Source organism: Hordeum vulgare, chromosome 6H (assembly GCF_904849725.1).
Source record: "Hordeum vulgare subsp. vulgare chromosome 6H, MorexV3_pseudomolecules_assembly, whole genome shotgun sequence".
NCBI lineage: Eukaryota > Viridiplantae > Streptophyta > Magnoliopsida > Poales > Poaceae > Hordeum > Hordeum vulgare.
This window is the reverse complement of record NC_058523.1, coordinates 36,721,657-36,738,507: the sequence shown is the minus strand read 5'-3', so window position 1 is coordinate 36,738,507 and position 16,851 is coordinate 36,721,657.

The following is a 16,851-nucleotide window of genomic DNA, read 5'->3' as shown; positions in this document are numbered from 1 at the left end:
CCACCCCACCCCGTCGCCCTGCAGGCCACCGCCGGCTCCCTGGAACCACCGAGCAGGAGCAGCGCTAGGAGCCCAGGGACTCCCTCGCCCCCTCCCAGGAGCGCCCCCTTCCTCCACCGGCCCCTCCCCCGCGGGAGATCATCCCCTCGCCGGAGTGCCCTCTCCCCCTCGCCGGCGCAGCTCACCATCGCCAGGAGCAGCGCCTGCTGTGTTCATCCACGGGAGGTAACTCCTCCTTCCTTTCTTTTTTTCTTTTGCTTGTTTTGTTTTTTTTTGTATTGTTTAGTTTTACCGTTAGATCTAGATCCAACCGTGTATATTAAAAGCAGTTACCCCTACGGTCTTTTAGATAAAACCGGTCGGTTTTTCTTTCACTTAAGTTTTAGCCGAAGCGAATTAGTTACATTGCGGCCGTTTGTTAGATTTCACCGCAGCACACAAACCCTGACCAATCAGAAGATGCCACGTGGACCCCCTGTCCACAAATCAGTTTTTCCTTTTTCTGTTTTAATTCCAAAACAGAGAGAGTTTCAATTTTCTTTTGATCATAACTTTTGATCCACAACTCCAATGAGGTTGATTCTTTTTCCAGTAGATCACAATTGTTCTGTAGTTTTTAAAAACATATAATTCGTCTATGTTTTAAATATTAAAATTTTAATTAGATCAGATTTAGTTTAAACCTTGTTTTGCTTATTCCAGGAGTTTAAAAATAGCTTTTAATTTGATTCCTGTTTCTACTGATCACTAGTGATCTTATTTATCAGAGGTAAAAATTTCAGATTTGTTTGAGTATTTTAGCTCATTGTTTCTTGTGAAACAATTTCTGTTTCACCTCTTTTAGGATTATGGCTATTACTTTTTCTATAATTGTTTTTAAATTATTTTCTTTATTATTTCAGAAAGATTATGTTTTGTTTCTGTTAGTTAACAGTAGGTTTGCAACAAGTTTTGATTTTTATTTGTATACGTTATCATGAAATCAATTCTAGTTCCCTAATAACTTGAAATTGGTTTCTCACTGCTTCAAATCCCGTTTGGAAATACTTTCAAAAAAGTTTTGTCAAAAATACCTTATTTTATCTTAGTTAAATTTATATCTTAGTTCCCTGTTTTTATTTTCTGTTAGATAAAAACTACTTAGTGTTTGACGTAGTAGAAGACTCCCTAGTCTTATTTGAAGTTTCCTTCGGATTCTTTTCACTCTCTCCTTTGTTTTGATTGCTAGAATGATTGCTAGTATGAGTGCTTATGTGAATGATATGTTTGTTATATAGATTTCATCGGAGAGTGACGAGTAGTCTATCAAGTTATTTCTCGAGAAATTCTTCTTCGTCAAGATCACCAGGCAAGTCATTTGATCATGTATCACCTATGTTTTATGCATCGTAGTTCTACCATCCTATGCCCAATTGCATGTTGACTAGGTACTTGGAAATTATGGTTACATACTGTAGTATCATGTGGTAGGCACCCAACAACCCCGTTACTAGGCCCGGGACGACAAATTTCATATTGCTATGCTTGAGTAGACGGGATTCTGGTTAAGAGTTTATCACGAGTGATGTGAGGATACTTTAATAACCAAGACCGGTTAAGTCAAGACTTTTCAAGACCTCGTGATGCAATGCAAATCTGGGTGAAGGACGGTTGATCGGCTCCCTGGAGAAACCAGTGGATGACCCGGGATGCTGGAGACGGCCATGACATCCTGCGGAAAGCTTCAGCCAAGCTCAAAAAGACGGACGGATATTTTCAAGACCCAAGGCTTACCTGCACAGCCACAAGTCATTATGTGCTCTGGCTTGGTTGGACAACGCGGCGACTCTGGACAGGCGGTGCTAGCAGATGTAGAAGAACGGTAGGATTGGATGGGCACCGACAGGGATTCAGAGGGACCCGTTGAAAGACCATGTTTTGATCATGCGGTCTTCAAACACCCTAAAGTGCGAGGACATACACGGAGGCGATCAAATCTTGTGGGGAACGTGTGCAAAACTCTGTAGAGTACTCAAACCTAATCGATTAGCCGTGTCCACGGTCATGGACAACTTGAGCCAAAGGAACTGAAGTTATCTAGATTTCTCAACACCATTATATATATTTGATGAGGGTAATTATTGACAACTCGGGTACGAGAATTGGTTGGCGGAACCATCTCGTTAACAACCAACCTTTGTAGTAATATTTTGCTTTTAGCCCCTCTTGTTGTAGGAGAAAATTTGCTTTACGCTAAAAACTTACAACACCACCTGCCATATATGCATATAGTATAGATGATATTTTACCCCCTCTCATATGTGACTTGCCGGCATATTCAATATGCTGACCAACACGGCTGCAACGTCTTATGTTGCAGATATTTTACTTCGACGAGTAAGAGTACGATTCAGGGTTACGGTCTACACTCAACTTGCCATTGGTGTTTATTGGGACTCCACTCCCTTGACTGCTTCCGCTGAGATATTTAAGGTATATATCAGTTTTACGCTATTTACATGTGATTGCACTTTGATATATACATTGATGTACTGTGTGTGCCAGCATACTGATCCAGGGATGGCACAGATACACAGAGGCTTGACTCATTCTGAGTCGGATCGCTACAAATTCATGATATCATTATGTAAGGAGATGATCTTAGCCGGCGGAAAATACTTGGATATGTAAGCATCTTTGCACTTATCCCAAGAATCGATACTATTTTTAGGCAAAGAAGAAAACCAAGTTTTTGCGCGATCTTGCAACGAGAAAGGAAAAAGTTTCAACTTAATTACGTCATTATCCACATCTCTTTTCTTTTGCATATCACAAAGCTCAATGAAGGTATTGAGATGGGATGCGGCATCTTCACTAGGAAGGCGAGAGAATTGCTCTTTCATAACAAGATTCAGCAAAGCTGCGTTGATTTAATACGATTCCGCACTAGTGGCAGGAGCAATCGGAGTACTAATAAAATCATTATTATTAGTGCTCGAGAAGTCGCAAAGTTTGGTGTTTTCAGCCATGATGACTGCAACAAACAAACAAGCACACAAGTGATACGTCCATTTTGCATCATGCTTTCATGTTGATATTTATTGCTTTTTGGGTTGTTATATTACTTGTGGTACCATATTTATGCCTTTTCTCTCTTATTTTGCAAGGATTATTTGGAGAGGGAGAATTCAGGCAGTTGGAATTCTAGACTGGAAAAGGAGCAAATCCTAGTCCAATATTCTGCACATCTCCAAATGCCCGAAAAATTTACATGGATTTTTTCTGGAATATATTAAAAATACTGGGCGAAAGAACTACCGGAGGGGGCCACCAGGGCCCCACAATCCCCCACTCCGCCACCAGCCCCCTGGTGGCGGTGGGCAAGCTTGTGGGCTGCCTGAAGGCCCACTAGCCCCCCTCTTTTGCTATATGATGCGTACTGACCTGGAAAAAACATAAGGGAGCTTTTTCGTGGTTTCACCGCCGCCACGAGGAGGAACTTGAGCAGATCCAATCTAGGGCTCCCGCGGGACGATCTTGCCGGGGAAATTTCCCTCCTGAAGGGGGAAATCGTCGCCATCGTCATCACCAGCACTCCTCTCATCGGAGGGGAGGCATCTTCATCAACATCTTCATCAGCACCATCTCCTCTTCAATCCCTAGTTCATCTCTTGTAACCAATCTTCGTCTCGCAACTCCGATTGGTACTTGTAAGGTTGCTAGTAGTTTTGATTACCCTTTATAGTTTATGCTTGTTGGATTACTTGGTGGAAGAGTTTATGTCCAGATCCTTGATGCTATTCATTACACCTCTGGTCATGATTATGATTATGTGTTGTGAGTAGTTACTTTTGTTCCTGAGGACATGGGATAAGTCATGCTGATAATAGTCAAGTGAATTTGATATTCGTTAGGTATTTTGATATGTTGTATGTTGTTTCTCCTCTAGTGGTGTTATGTGAACGTCGACTACATAACACTTCACCATATTTGGGCCTAGAGGAAGGCATTGGGAAGTAGTAAGTAGATGATGGGTTGCTGGAGTGACAGAAGCTTAAACCCCAGTCTATGCGTTGCTTCGTGAGGGGCTGATTTGGATCCACTAGTTTAATGCTATGGTTAGACTTCGTCTTAATTCTTCTTTTGTAGTTGCGGATGCTTGCGAGAGAGGTTAATCATAAGTGGGATGCTTGTACAAGTAAGGGAAGTCCCAAAGCGCCGGTCCACCCACATATCAAACTATCAAAGTAACGAACGCGAATCATATGAACATGATGAAACTAGCATGACAGAAATTCCCGTGTGTGCTCGGGAGCGTTTTTCCTCCTATAAGACTTTGTTCAGGCTTGTCCCTTGCTGCAAAAGGGATTGGGCCACTTGCTGCACCGTTTCTACTACTTGTTACTTGTTACTCTTAGCTTGCTACGTTTCACCTCACTACACAATCACCTGTTACCGCTACTTTCACTGCTTGCAGTTATTACCTTGCTGAAATCCGTTTATCAGAGCCTTCTGCTCCTCGTTGGGTTCGACACTCTTACTTATCGAAAGGACTAGATTGATCCCCTATACTTGTGGGTCATCAAGACTCTTTTCTGGCACCGTTGCCGGGGAGTGAAGCTCCTTTGGTAATTTGAAATTGGTAAGGAAACATTTATATACTGTGCTGAAATTTATTGTCACTTGTCACTATGGAAACTCTTTGATTGAGGAGTTTGTTCGGGGTATCTTCACCACGAACAGAAGCACGAGGAGTTTCTCCTCAACCTGAGGTACCTACTGAAAATATCTTTTATGAAATTCCTTTGGGTATGCTTGAGAAACTGCTGGCTATTCCTTTCATAGGAGATGGACCTTCACATCCAGACTTTCATCTAATCTATGTAGATGAAGTTTGTGGTTTATTTAAGCTTGCAGGTTTGCCCGAGGATGAGGTAAAGAAGAAAGTCTTTCCTTTATCTTCGAAGGACAAGGCGTTGACATGGTATAGGCTATGTGATGATGCTGGATCATGGGGCTACAATCGGTTGAAATTGGAATTTCATCAAAACTTCTATCCTATGCATTCAGTACATCGTGATCGGAACTTTATTTATAACTTTTGGCCTCGTGATAGGGAAAGCATAGATCAAGCTTGGGGGAGGCTTAAATCAATGCTATATTCATGCCCCAATCATGAGCTCACTCAAAACTTTTATGCTTGGCTTTCTCATGAAGATCGTACCATGCTTGACACTTCTTGTGCTGGTTCTTTTATGAAGAAGGATATTGATCACAAGTGGAATTTATTGGAGAGAATCAAACGCAACTCTGAAGATTGGGAGCTGGAGGAAGGTAAGGAGTCAGGTATGAATTTCCAGTTTGATTGCGTTAAATCTTTTGTTGAGACAAACACTTCTAGAGATTTTGGCGCTAAGTATGGACTTGACTCTGAGATAGTAGCTTCTCTATGTGAATCTTTTGCTGCTCATGTTGATCTTCCCAAAGAGAAGTGGTTTAAATATCATCCTCCTGTAGAAAGCAACATAGCCAAAACAAATCTAGTTGAGGAGAAAATAATAGCTTTTAGTGATCCTGTTGTTCCTTGTGCTTACACTGAGAAACCACCATACCCTGCTAGGATGAAGGATTATTCTAAAGCTCCAACTGTGATACGTAGGGCTTAAATTAGACCACTTGCACCCCTTGAGGAGATTAGAGTTGAACCTAGTGTTGCTATTATCAAAGATCTCTTAGCCGAAGACATAGACGGGCATGTTATTAAATTCTGTGAGGACTCTGCTAGAATTGCCAAACCTCACGCGAAAGAGAGGCACTGACCTGTAGTTGGCTTGCCCGTTGTTTCTGTTAAGATAGGAGATCACTGTTACCATGGTTTATGTTATATGGGATCTAGTGTTAGTGCAATACCCCGTTCTCTCTATGATGAAATCAAAGATGAGATTGCACCTGCTGAGTTAGAACCCATTGATGTCACTATTACGCTAGCTAATAGAGACACTATATGCCCTGTGGGAATTGTGAGAGACGTAGAAGTCCTGTGTGGTAAGACGAAGTATCCTACTGATTTCCTCGTCCTTGGTACTGCACAAGATAGTTTTTGTCCCATCATATTTGGGAGACCCTTTCTCAACACTCTCAATGCTCACATTGATTGCATTAAGCAGACTGTCACAGTAACTTTCGAGGGTGTGTCTCATGAATTTAACTTCTCCAAGTTTGGAAGATGAAAGAGAGTCGTCTGGTATAGATGAAATCATTGCTCTTGCCTCTATTGCCGTACCTCCTACGGATACTTTAGAGCAATATCTGCTTGAGCATGAAAATGATATGCATATGGAGGAGAGAGATGAGATAGATAGAATTGTCTTAGAACAATATCCTATTCTCAAGAATAACCTGCCTGTTGAACTGCTTGGGGATCCTCCCCCACCAAAGGGTGATCCTGTGTTCGAGCTTAAACAGTTGCCTGATACTCTCAAGTATGCCTATCTTGATGAGAAGGAGATATATCCTGTCATTATTAGTGCTCTCCTCTCAGAGCGCGAAGAGAAGAAGTTACTAAAAACTCCAAGGAAGCACCGCGCTGCTATTGGATATACTCTTGATGATCTTAAGGATATTAGTCCTACTCTATGTCAGCACAAGATTAAAACCGATCCTGACTTTAAACCAGCTGATGATCATCAAAGGAGATTAAATCGTAAGATGAAAGAGGTCGTTAGAAAAGAAATATTGAAGCTTCTGGAAGCAGGAATCATTTATCCTGTTGCTCATAGTGATTGGGTAAGTCCAGTACATTGCGTACCTAAGAAGGGAGGTATCACCGTCGTTCCTAATGATAAGGATGAACTAATCCCACAAAGGATTATTACCGGCTATAGAATGGTGATAGACTTCCGAAAACTGAACAAGGCAACCAGGAAAGATCATTATCCTTTGTCGTTCATCGACCAAATGCTAGAAAGGCTATCAAAGCACACACACTTCTGCTTTCTAGACGGTTATTTAGGTTTCTCGCAAATACCTGTTGCACAATCTGATCAAGATAAAACCACTTTCACCTGCCCTTTCGGTACCTTTGCCTATAGACGTATGTCTTTTGGCTTATGTAATGCACCTGCCACCTTCCAAAGATGTATGATGGCTATATTCTCTGATTTTTGTGAAAAGATTGTCGAGGTTTTCATGGATGACTTCTCCGTTTACGGGTCTTCCTTTGATGATTGCCTCAGCAACCTTGATCGAGTCTTATAGACATGCGAAGAAACCAACCTCGTCTTGAATTGGGAGAAGTGCCACTTTATGGTTAATGAAGGTATCGTCTTAGGACACAAAATCTCTGAAAGAGGCATTGAAGTTGATAAGGCTAAGGTTGATGCAATTGAGAAAATGCCTTGTCCCACAGATATCAGAGGTATACGAAGTTTCTTAGGTCATGCTGGTTTCTATAGAAGGTTCATTAAAGACTTCTCTAAGATTTCTAGGCCTCTTACCAACCTCTTGCAGAAGGATGTTCCTTTTGTTTTGATGAGGATTGTGAGGAAGCCTTCGAAATACTTAAGAAGGCTTTGATAACCGCACCTATTGTTCAACCACCTGACTGGAACTTGCCCTTTGAAATCATGTGTGACGCTAGTGATTATGCTGTTGGTGTTGTTCTAGGACAAAGAGTTGACAAGAAGTTGAATGCCATTCACTACGCTAGTAAAAATCTAGACAGTGCCCAAAGAAACTATGCCACTACGGAGAAGGAATTTTTAGCAGTCGTGTTTGCATGTGAAAAATTAAGATCTTACATAGTTGAATCCAAAGTCACTATTCACTCTGATCATGCTGCTATTAAGTACCTTATGCAGAAGAAGGACGCTAAGCCTAGGCTGATCAGATGGGTTCTCCTACTACAGGAATTTGATTTGCACGTCGTTGACCGAAAGGGTGCTGATAACCCTGTAGCAGATAACTTGTCTAGGCTAGAGAATGTCCTTGATGACCCACTACCTATTGATGACAGCTTTCCTGATGAGCAACTAAATGTCATCCGCACTTCACATAGTGCACCATGGTATGCCGATTATGCAAACTATATCGTAGCCAAATACATACCACCCAATTTCACCTATCAACAAAAGAAAAAATTCTTCTTTGATTTGAGACACTACTTTTGGGATGATCCTCACCTTTATAAGGAAGGAGTAGATGGTGTTATTAGACGTTGTGTGCCTGAACATGAACATGGATAGATCCTACAGAAGTGTCATTCCGAAGCCTACGGAGGACACCATGCTGGAGATAGAACTGCCCATAAGGTATTGCAATCAGGTTTCTATTGGCCGACTCTCTTCAAGGATGCCTGTAAGTTTGTCTTGTCTTGTGATGAATGCTAAAGGATAGGGAACATCAGTAAGCGTCAGGAAATGCCTATGAACTATTCACTTGTCATTGAACCATTTGATGTTTGGAGCTTTGATTATATGGGACCCTTCCCGAGTTCCAATGGGTACACTCACATCTTAGTCGTTGTGGATTACGTTACTAAGTGGGTAGAAGCTATCCCCACTAAAAATGTTGATCACCACACCTCTATTAAGATGCTTAAAGAAGTCATATTCCCAAGATTTGGGGTCCCTAGATACTTGATGACTGATGGCGGTTCACACTTCATTCATGGTGTTTTCCGCAAATGCTAGCTAAGTATGATGTCAACCATAGAGTTGCATCACCTTATCATCCTCAGTCTAGTGGTCAAGTGGAGTTGAGTAATACGGAGATCAAGTTGATCTTACAAAAGACCGTCAATAGATCTCGAAAGAACTGGTCTAGCAAACTTGACGATGCACTATGGGCTTATAGGACTACTTATAAGAATCCCATGGGCATGTCACCATATAAAATGGTTTACGGTAAGGCATGTCATTTACATCTTGAGCTGGAACACAAAGCTTATTGGGCAATCAAAGAGCTCAACTTTGATTTCAAACTTGCCGATGAGAAGCGGTTGTTTGATATCAGTTCGTTAGATGAATGGAGAGCCCAGACATATGAGAATGCCAAGTTGTTCAAGGAAAAGGTTAAGAGATGGCACGACAAACGAATACAAAAACGAGAGTTCAATGTAGGTGATTATGTCTTGCTATACAATTCTCGTTTGAGATTCTTTGCAAGCAAGCTTCTCTCTAAATGGGAAGGTCCCTATGTTGTCGAGGAAGTATATCGTTCCGGTGCCATCAAAATCAATAACACGGAAGGAAATTTTCCTAGAGTGGTAAATGGGCAAAGAATCAAGCATTACATCTCTGGTACTCCCATAAATGATGAGACCAATATCATCAATGTCATAACTCCAGAGGAGTACATAAGGGATGTTTATCAGCCTGTTTCAGACCTTGAAAACGAAGATGTATCTGTTTAGGCAAGAAATTGGACTCCGATACTTTTCCAATAGGAAATTTCCTCAGTTTTGGAATTTTTGGAAAATTAGAAAATTAAAAAAGCAGTGCGGAGAGCAAACGAGGAAGCCACAAGGGCCCACTCCGCCACCACCCCCCTGGTGGCGGTGGGCAAGCTTGTCGGCACCTCGTGTGCCTCCCGGACTCCGTTTTCTGACGGAGGACTCCTTCTGGCCCAGAAAAATCAATATATAGTCGCCCGAAGGTTTTGATCTCCGTATCGCGCAGTTTTCCTCTGTTTTCATTTTGAGTTTGTTGTCTGCCGTAGATTTAGGTCAAGATGTCTTCTTAAGATTCAGAAAAAGAGATCTATGTGGCCGATGATCATGCTAACTCTAGGATTAATGGGGACTTGGAACCATATGGCTGGACCACTGATGAGGAAGAGGACTATGAGCCCAAAGGGAAGGAGCAAACGAGTTCCGATGAAGAGGAGGCTCCTCTACCTCAACCTGCAAACACCCATGTGGAGTTCAAGAAGTCAAGCCTCCCTTACCATAGGAAGAAGCCTAAGACCTTGTTTATCCCTTCTCGTTTCTTGCAGGAGAGTAAGCAGGAGCTTTGCCACAAAGTTTTGAAACTTGAGGAGGAAAATGACGATCTAAGGGAGCAAAACTTTTTTCTCAAGTGGAAATTAGACAAGCTCAAGACTGCTCCAACAACACCTCCATCACCACCAAAGGAAGACAATTAAGCATCGTATGGGCAATCCCCTTGGCTTTTGCCAAGCTTGGGGAGTTGCCCTGGTATCGTATCACCTTTATATCTTTTTGCTTTTACCTTTGTTTTAGTTCTTTCCTTTTTAGTTTTTATTTCTTCTTTTAGAGGAATAAGCCTTTAGTGTTTCGTTTGAGTATTTATCTTTTGTCTCTCCCCCGTTGTATTCGAGCTTACGAGCTATATAATAAAGAGTGTCTTAGTCAAGGGCTTTGCTTTGTGCCATGATCAAAAATATGAAAAGAACGATAGCATGAAAGATCATGAGACGATCTTATGGAAAGTGATAACTTCACATATGACAAGTATGATGATTGAAACTTGTTGAGAATAAATCAACGTAGACCTCAGTCATTGTTGCAATTAATAAGAAGTAATAAGGAAAGAGAGGTTCACATATAAATATATCATCTTAGACACTTTTTACAATTGTGAGCACTCACCAAACTATTACATGCCTAGGAGTAGATGTTGGACAAGGAAGACAACATAATGAATTGTGTTTGCTTGGTTCCAAACAATGTTATATGATTAGTGATCCCTTAGCATGTGACGATTGCTTCCTCCTCATATTAGCCAAAACTCCCGCACCAAGTAGAGATACTACTTGTGCATCCATAAAACTTCAACCCAGTTTTGCCATGAGAGTCCACCATACCTACCTATGGATTGAATAAGATCCTTCAAGTAAGTTGTCATCGGTGCAAGCAATAAAAATTTCTCTCTAATATGTATGATCTATTAGTGTGTGGAAAATAAGATTTGTACGAACCTGTGATGAGGAAGACATAAAAGCGACAGACTGCATAATAAAGTTCTTTGTCACAGGAGGCAATATAAAGTGACATTACTCTGCACTAATAGGACACACATTCAAACCTCAAAAGCGCATGACAACCTCTGCTTCCCTCTACGAAGGGCCTATATTGTACCTTTACTTTTTTCCCTTATAAGAGTCTTGGTGATCATCACCAATTCCCTTTTTGCCTTTGTCTTGGCTACCGTCACATGCTTGGGAAAGATCTATATTCATATATCAACTTGGAGTTGAGTACTCATGCTTTATTATTGTTGACTTTACCCTTGAGGTAAATCGTTGGGAGGCAAAACTATAAGCCCCTATCTTCCTCCGTGTTTAGCTGAAACTTTGACACCATGAGTACCACGTGAGTTGTAACCATTGTGGAAAACAAAAGAGATGATTGAGTATGTGGGTTTGCCTTACAAGCTCTTATTTGACTCTTTCTGATGTTGTGATAAATTGCAATTGCTTCAATGACTATGGACTATTGTTGGTTACTTCTCGGTAAGGTTTTTTGCTTCATGCTTTGCTTTGTGAAGGAATTGTTACTTTCCCATAAGAATCTTTATGATATATTGTTGTTCTATGTGTGATCATGATGCCCTCATGTCTGTATTATCTTTTATCGTCACCTTCGTCCCCAAACATGTGGACATGTTTATGGAACTTGGTTTTCGCTTGAGGACAGGCGAGGTCTAAGCTTGGGGGAGTTGATACACCCATTTTGCATCATGCTTTCATGTTGATATTTATTGCTTTTTGGGCTGTTATATTACTTGTGGTACCATATTTATGCCTTTTCTCTCTTATTTTGCAAGGATTATTTGAAAAGGGAGAATTCAGGCAGCTGGAATTCTGGACTGGAAAAAGGAGCAAATCCTAGTCCACTATTCTGCACATCTCCAAATGCCCTGAAAATTTACGTGGATTTTTTCTGAAATATATTAAAAATATTGGGCGAAAGAACTACCGGAGGGGGGCCACCAGGGCCCCACAAGACCCCACTCCGCCACCACCCCCTAGTGGCGGTGGGCAAGCTTGTGGGCTGCCTGAAGGCCCACTAGCCCCCCCTCTTTTGCTATATGATGCGTCCTGACCTCGAAAAAATCATAAGGGAGCTTTTTCGTGGTTTCGCCGCCACCACGAGGCGGAACTTGAGCAGATCCAATCTAGGGCTCCGTCAGGACGATCCTGCCGGGGAAATTTCCCTCTCGGAGGGGGAAATCGTCACCATTGTCATCACCAACACTCCTCTCGTCGGAGGGGAGGCATCTTCATCAACATCTTCATCAGCACCATCTCCTCTCCAATCCCTATTTCATCTCTTGTAACCAATCTTCGTCTCGCAACTCTGATTGGTACTTGTAAGGTTGCTAGTAGTGTTGATTACCCTTTGTAGTTGATGCTTGTTGGATTACTTGGTGGAAGAGTTTATGTCCAGATCCTTGATGCTATTCATTACACCTCTGGTCATGATTATGATTATGTCTTGTGAGTAGTTACTTTTGTTCCTGAGGACATGGGATAAGTCATGCTGATAATAGTCATGTGAATTTCATATTCGTTCGGTATTTTGATATGCTATATGTTGTTTTTCCTCTAGTGGTGTTATGTGAATGTCGACTACATAACACTTCACCATATTTGGGCCTAGAGGAAGGCATTGGGAAGTAGTAAGTAGATGATGGGTTGCTGGAGTGACAGAAGCTTAAATCCCAGTCTATGCGTTGCTTCGGGAGGGGCTGATTTGGATCCACGCTAGTTTAATGCTATGGTTAGACTTTGTCTTAATTCTTCTTTTGTAGTTGCGGATGCTTGCGAGAGAGGTTAATCATAAGTGGGATGCTTGTCCAAGTAAGGGCAGTACCCAAGCGCCGGTCCACCCACATATCAAACTATCAAAGTAACGAACGCGAATCATATGAACATGATGAAACTAGCATGACAGAAATTCCCGTGTGTCCTCGGGAGCGTTTTTCCTCCTATAAGACTTTTTTCAGGCTTGTCCCTTGCTGCAAAAGGGATTGGGCCACTTGCTGCACCGTTGCTACTACTTGTTACTTGTCACTCTTTGCTTGTTATGTTTCACCTCGCTACACAATCACCTGTTACCGCTACTTTCAGTGCTTGCAGTTATTACCTTGCTGAAATCCGTTTATCAGAGCCTTCTGCTAATCGTTGGGTTCGACACTCTTACTTATAGAAAGGACTACGATTGATCCCCTATACTTGTGGGTCATCAACAAGCAAGCAAGAAAACCAGCAAAGGCAAAAGAAAACGGCGAAGGAGAAAGGCAAATGAAAACGGCAAATGTGAAGTGGGGGAGAGGAAAACGAGAGGCAACTGGCAAAAAAAGTAAATGCAAGAGATGAGTTTGTGAGACCTACTTGGATAGATCTTGATCTCTCCTCCCCGGCAACGGCGCCAGAAATACTTCCGATGTCAGTTGTGCTTCCCTTGCAACGGCGCCAGGGATAGTCGTCTCGACGACACCAGGAATCCTTCTGATGCAGCTACGCCTTAAGGGACTTCCTAGGAAAATATGCAAAGGATTTCCCCCGTGGCCTTGGAGCCTTGCGTTGGTGTTCCCTCAAAGTGGAAAGGGTGATGTAGCACAGTGGTGGTAAGTATTTCCCTCAGTTTGAGAACCAAGGTATCGATCCAGTGGAGGACTATCACAAGATCCTGCACAAACACAAAAAGCTTGCTCCCAACGCTATGAAGGGGTTGTCAATCCCTTATAGATTATTCGCCAAGTAAGAACTAAAAGCAACAAAGTAACAAAGCAAAGTAAAAGCAAAAGTGGAAACGATAGATGTGAATAGACCAGGGGGCCATAGTGTTTACTAGTGGCTTCTCTCATGAAAGCAAGTAGACGGTGGGTGAACAAATTACTGTCGAGCAATTGATAGAACCGCGCAAAGTCGTGACGTCATCTATGGCAATGATTATATCTATAGGCATCACGTCCAAAACAAGTAGACCGATACTGTCTGCATCTACTACTATTACTCCACACGTCGACCGCTGATACGCCTCCATCGTATCTACTTTTCCAAACTCTTTTGCCCTTGTTTTGGACTCTAATTTGCATGATTTGAATGGAACTAACCTGGACTGACGCTGTTTTCAACAGAATTGCCTTGGTGTTATTTTTGTGCAGAAATCAAAGTTCTCCAACCGTCGTGAAAATTTACGGGGAGTAGTTTTGGAAAATAAGAAAAATATCTGCGCCAAGTTCCACCTCAGGGGGTGGGCCAGTGAGCCACAAGCCCTGGCTCCGCCACCACCCCCCTGGTGACGGTGGGCAGGCTTGTGGGCCCACACGGCTCTGCCGCCCCCAATTCCAGCTCTATAAGATCCCTTTCGTCCTAGAAAAAATAAAAAGAGAAGTTTCCGCCGCGTTTTCGATACGGAGGCGCCGCCACCACCTATTCTTCATTTGGAGGGAAGATATGGAGTCCGTCTTGGGCTCCGGAGAGGGGAAATCGTCGCCATCGTCATCATCAACCTTCTTCCCTCTCCAATTCCATGAAGCTCTTCATCATTCGTGAGTAATCTATTCGTAGGCTCGCTGGGCGGTGATGAGTAGGATGAGATCTATCATGTAATCGAGTTAGTTTTGATGGGGATTGATCCCTAGTATCCACTATGTTCTGATATTGATGTTGCTACTACTTTGCCATGCTTAATGCTTGTCACTAGGGCCCGAGTGCCATGATTTCAGATCTGAAATTATTATGTTGTCACCAATATATGTGTGTTTTAGATCCGATCTTGCAAGTTATACTTACCTACTATGTGTTATGATCCGGCAACCCCGGAGTGAGAATAACCGGAACCACTCCCGGTGATGACCATAGTTTGAGGAGTTCATGTGTTCACCAAGTGCTAATGCGTTGGTCCGGTTCTTTATTAAAAGGAGAACCTTAATATCCCGTAGTTTCCTTTTGGACCCCGCTGCCACGGGAGGTATGGACAATAGATGTCATGCAAGTTCTTTTCCCTAAGCACGTATGACAACACACGGAATGCATGCCTACATCACATTGACGAACGGGAGCTAGCCACATATCTCTCCATGTTATAACTATTGCATGATGAATATCATCCAAACAAATCACTGACCCATTGCCTACGAGTTTGTCCTACTGTTGTTACTTGTCTTGCTCTGCTGCTGTAGCTACTGTTGTTGCTGCTGTTACTTGTCTTGCTCTGCTGCTACTGTTGCTACTATTGTCGCTTGCTACTGTTGCTACTTGCTACTGCTGTCACTACTGTTGTTCCTTGCTGCTGCTATTGCTCGTTACACTGCTGCTACCTGCTACAATCTTGATTCGCTGATCGCTGACGGGAACTGACAATTTCCGTCAACGAGGCAACTTGGCACCATTGATACAATCGTTAGGAATAGTCTGCCGTCAACAGATCGTTTCTGACACCGTTGTTATCATACTACTTTGCTACTGATACTTTGCTTGCAGATACTAATCTTTCAGGTGTGGTTGAATCTGACATATTCAGCTGCTTATACTTGAGAGTATCCTCTCACCTCCTACAGGTGAATCAACAAATTTGGGTTGAATACTCTACCCTCAAAAAATGTTGCGAACCCACGCGCTGGTGGGCCATCAACAACATTCTTCTAGTTACGTTGCCGAGGAGTGCTAGCAGCATTCTTTTGGTGCCGTTGCAGGGGAAGGTTTGTTGTCATCAGCATTCGTCTAGCCATCGCCAGAGATTGCAATCAGCATTTTTCTGGCGCCGTTGCCGGGGAGGTATTGCTATGTTCTCTAAGTCACTTGGGATTTATATCTGCTGATCACTATAAAGAATATGAAGGATCCGAAAACCAAAGTCTTGCCCTCAACTACGAGGGGAGGTAAGGAATTGCCATCCAGCTCTGCACTTGATTCACCTTCAGTTATGAGTAAGTTTGCGACATCACCTCCTGCTAGAAATCTTGATATGTCGCCTGTCCTTGATGATGCTTGTGATACTATTGCTAGAGATGCTATGCTTGATACTATGCCTGATACTGCTAGAGATGCTATGCTTGATACTATGCATAATGATACTATGCTTGATACTATGCCTGATACTGCTAGAGATGCTATGCTTGATACTGCTTTGCCTGATGATGCTAGAGATGCTATTTTGCCTGATGATGCTATGCTTGATACTGCTAGAGATACTCCTTTGCCTGATGTTCCACTAGGAGTGTTCATTGATGCTCATATTGCTAGAGTTACTGCCAATGCTCGTGATGCTTCTGAAACTGCCAATACTATTGAGATAGAACCTGCTTTTGCTCCTGCTAGATCTAGCTCTCCTAGATATGAATTGCCTGGTATACCTGAGGGTTACGTTATGGAGGGAGAGATAGTTGAGGATTTTCTTGCGTGTAAGGATGCCTATGACGCTGAGAAATTACTTCTCAAGTGGAAGGAAAAATCTCGGAAGCTAGGATGAAAAATGACCCGAAGTTTGCCACTTCGCCTATCTTTGTCACCGATAAGGATTATGAATTCTCTGTCCATCATGAGATAATCTCTCTAGTCGAATCTGATCCTTTTCACGGTTATGAGTCTGAGACGGTCATAGCCCATCTTGCCAAACTGTCCGAAATAGCCAACCTTTTCACTAATGAGGAGAAGATCCGCCACTACTATATCCTTAAGTTGTTTCCTTTTTTCTCTAAAGGATGACGTTAAAGTCTGGTTCACCTCTCTTGCTCTTGGATGTGTGCGTAGTCCCCAAGAGATGGTCTATTACTTCTGTGAGAAATATTTCCCTGCACATAAGAAGCAAGCTGCCTTGCAGGAAATATACAACTTTGTTCAACTCCAAGAAGAGAGTCTTCCACAAGCTTGGGGGAGGCTCGTCCAGCTACATAATGCTTT